Raw genomic sequence first — 4,403 nt, 5'->3', positions numbered from 1 at the left:
GACACCCAGGGGAATTCAGGATGGGGTGACTCGAGTGCCTCCCACCAGGTTCTGTTACCCAGAATCCCTTGCAAACCTAAATAATTGACAAAAAAAATAATTTTGCACACATTTCTTTGATGGAAAGTTCTGGAATCTGCATGGATCAACGAATTTTTACCCACCCTGCGTTCCCCAAAGTCTTCTCAGAAAAATGGAACCTCACTTGCCTAGGTCTTTCTGGCAAAGTGCCTACCTGTAGTTTTTGAACCCTAGCTCTGCCGGCATCTAGGGAAACCTAGCAAATATATATAAATTAGACACCATGGGGAATTCAGGATAGGTTGACTAGACTGCTTCTCACTAGGTTCTGTTACCCAGAATCCCTTGCAAACCTAAAAAATTGACAAAAAAAAGCATTTTCCTCACATTTCTGTGGTGGAAAGTTCTGGAATCTGCGTGGATCAACCAATTTCCACCCAGCCCGTGTTCCCCAAAGTGTTATGAGAAAAATGGTACCTCACTTGCATGGCTCAGCCTAGTGCCTGCGACATGAAACGGCGCAAAACGCAATGTGGTTGCACCTCAATTTCGCAGTGAAAAATCATCCTTTTTTGGCAAAGTGCCTACCTGTAATTTTTGAACCTTTGCTCTGCCGGCACCTCGGGAAACCTAGCAAACCTATACATTTTTGAAAACTAGACACCCAGGGAAATTCAGGATGGGGTGAATCAATTGCCTCCCACTAAGTTCTGTCACCCAGAATCCCTTGCAAACCTAAAAAATTGAAAAAAACGCATTTTCCTCACATTTCTGTGGTGGAAAGTTCTGGAATCTGCGTGGATCAACAAATTTCCACCTACCCAGTGTTCCCCAAAGACTTCGGAGAAAAATGGTACCTCACGGGCCTGGGTCTACCTAGTGCCTGCGACAGGAAACCACCCAAAATGCAACGTGGTACCAACTTAATTTCGCATTGAAAAATGGCCCTTTTTTGGCAAGGTGCCTACCTGTAGTTTTTTAACCCTAGCTCTGCCGGCATCTAGGGAAACCTAGCAAACCTATACATTTTTACAAACTAGACACCCAGGGAAATTCAGGATGCGGTGACTTGACTACCTCCCACCAGGTTCTGTTACCCAGAATTCCTTGCAAACCATAAAAAATTGATTTGAAAAAAGCATTTTCCACACATTTCTGTGGTGGAAAGTTCTGGAATCTGCGTGGATCAACAAATTTTCACCCACCCTGCGTTCCACAAAGTCTTCTGAGAACAACGGTATCTCACTTGCGTGGGTCTGCCTATTGCCTGCGACAGGAAATAGTGCAAAATGCAACGTGGTCTCATCTCAATTTTGCAGTGAAAAGGGGCCCTTTTTGGCAAAGTGCCCACCTGTAGTTTTTGAACCCTAGCTCTGCCCGCATCTAGGGAAACCTAGCAAACCTATACATGTTTGAAAACTAGACACCCAGGGGAATTTAGGATGGGGTGCCTCCCATCAGGTTCTGTTACCCAGAGTCCCTTGCAAACCAAAATAATTGACACAAAAAAATGCATTTTCCACACATTTCTGTGATGGAAAGTTCTGGAATCTGTGTGGATCAACAAATTTCCACCCACCCGCGTTCCCCAAAGTCTTCTGAGGAAAATGGTACCTCACTTGCCTGGGTCTGCCTAGTGCCTGCAACAGGAAACAGTGCAAAACGCAACGTGGTCGCACCTCAATTTCGCAGTGAAAAGTGGCCCTTTTTTTGGCAAAGTGCCTACCTGTAGTGTTTGAACCCTAGCTCTGCCGGCACCTAGGGAAATCTAGCAAACCAATAGATTTTTGAAAACTAGACACCCAGGGGAATTCAGGATGGGGTGACTCGACTGCCTCCCACCAGGTGCTGTTACCCAGAATCCCTTGCAAACCTAACAATTTGGGGGGAAAAACACATTTTCCTCACATTTCTGTGGTGGAAAGTTCTGAAATCTGTGTACATCCACAAATATCCTCCAACCCAGCATTCCCCAGGTCTCCCGATAAAAATGGTACCTCACTTGCGTGGGAGGCTCAAGGACCCGCAACAGGCAAGGGCCCAAAACCTAATGAGGCTACATCAAATTATCCTATCACAAAACAACCTGGTTTTGCAAGGGGGTTCCCATGAGTTTTCGGCCCGCGGCTCGGCGGCCAACTAGGGAAACCTACCAAACCCAAACATTTCTGAAAACTAGACACGCGGGGGCTTCCAAGGAGCTATGGCTTGCGTGGATCCTCCAAAGTTCCTTTATTCTCAACACGTGGGGATTGTAGCCGGGAAATGCTACGGCACACTAAAGGTCCTCCGTAAGATCTTAGATCTTCTCCCCATCAAAGCAAGGGAAACTCTAGTGCATGCCTTAGTCACTCCTCATCTCGATTATGGGAACTCATTACACTGTGGCCTTAGTAAAAAGGGCCTAAACCAACTCCAATGTGTCCAGAATGCGGCGGCTAGGCTGGTTTTGAAACTACCTAGGAAGTCATCTGGGAAGCGTGCTCTTCAAATCTTTCACTGGCTTCCAATGTAGGAACGCATTCGGTTTAAAACCTTGTGCATTACCCACCACATCGCACATGGCCGTGGCCCTACCTACCTCCAGAGTATGATGACCATATATCGTACCAAACGGTTGTTGAGATCCATGGGCAGCATGCAGATGGTGGTCCCTCGTATCCGAAGAGCACGGATGGGAGGACGGTCTTTTAGGTTCCTATCAAGCAAATACTGGAATTAACTTCCAATTGAACTTCGGATGGAACCTTCGGAATCGCGCTTTAGGCTGAAATTGAAGACACATTTGTTTCCCAAGGTCTAGTTGTATTAGGTGCCTCTTGTTCTTTCCTTCCTGTTTTGGGGGGCCTGCTCTGGAGATCTGACGGAAAGCATTCACAGCGCGGGGACGCAGTGTTTTCCTGTGTAACCATGTGCTTAATAATTTTTTTTTATTATTATTATTATTTACCCAGAATCCCTTGAAACCCTCAATTCTAGCTGCAAAAATCAGTTTTTTCACACATGTTTGTGTGGGAAAGCGTGGCATCACTAGGCTCACATAAATTTCCTCCCACCCAGCGTTCCCCCAGGTCTCCCGATAAAAATGGTACCTCACTTGCGTGGGTGGCTCAAGGACCCGCAACAGGCAAGGGACCAAAACCTAATGAGGCAACATCAAAATAACCTATCACAAACCAACCTGGTTTTGCAAGGGGGTTCTCACGAGTTTTTGGCCAGCGGCTCGGTGGCCAACTAGGGAAACCTACCAAACCCACACATTTCTAAAAAACTAGATACCCGGGGGCTTCCAAAGAGCTATGGCTTGCGTGGATCTTCCAACGTTACTTTACCCAGAATCCCTTGTAAACCTCAATTTTAGTTGAAAAAATCCGTTTTTTTTACACAGTTTTGTGTGGGAAAGCGTGGCATCACTGGGCTCGCACAAATTTCCTCCCACCCAGCGTTTTCCCGGGTCTCTCATTAAAATTGGTACCTCACTTGCGTGGGTAGGCATAGTGGCTGCAACAGGAAAAGGCCCAAATTGTACGGTGGTGACTTTAATATTACCTAAAGCAAAACTACATGTTTTTGGGGAGGGGGGTCACCTGGGTTTTTTGCCCCAGGCTCGGCGGTCATCTTGGAAAACTACAAAACCCAAACGTTTCTGAAAACTAGACACCCGGGGAGTCCAGTGAGGTATGGCATGCGTGGGTCCCCCCAACGTTTTCCTACCCGGAATTCCCTGCAAACATCAATTTTTGGTTAAAAAAACACTTCTTTCAAACATTTTTGTGCGGAATCTCCGTGCCGGCACAAATGTCCTACAGCCAAGCGTTCCCATTGTTCTCCCGAGTAAAATGATATGCCCCCATGCCCCTGGTGCCTGCTCACTCCTCTGTTGGGGCACAGGGTGACCAGACAGTGTCCCTTTCATGCCCGGCCATCTGGTCGTCCAGATCCCCTAGGCCATCTGGTCGCCCTGATTGCCTAAGCCATCTGGTCGCCCTGATCACCTCGGCAATCTGGTCGCCCACAATGCTTTCCAATGGGCCGACCAGGTGGCTGAACTTCCCTGGAAGTCCCGATGAGGTGCCATTTGCCTCCCGGAACCCAGCCAGGGCTCCAGGAGGTCGGGTACTTTCGATGCCTTGGGTCCCCTCTGTCACCTCGTGTGCACGGATTACAAGAAAGGGGGGTCATTTTCCTCTGGATTGCTAGGGAGAGGGTCAGTCAGACCTCAGTGTGGTCTGGCAATTCTGAATCAGGGGAAGGCAGGACCCAGGCCCACCACGGGCCCGGGTACGCACCTGCCGCTCAGCCCCATTGCCGATGGGCCTTTTTCTCCTAGTTTGCTCAGGCAGGCCTCCGTAAGGTCTGGCCATGCCGAGACGGGGCAGGCA

This window comes from Lissotriton vulgaris, unplaced genomic scaffold (assembly GCF_964263255.1).
Source record: "Lissotriton vulgaris unplaced genomic scaffold, aLisVul1.2 SCAFFOLD_12684, whole genome shotgun sequence".
Lineage (NCBI taxonomy): Eukaryota > Metazoa > Chordata > Amphibia > Caudata > Salamandridae > Lissotriton > Lissotriton vulgaris.
Note: the sequence above shows the minus strand (reverse complement) of the source record.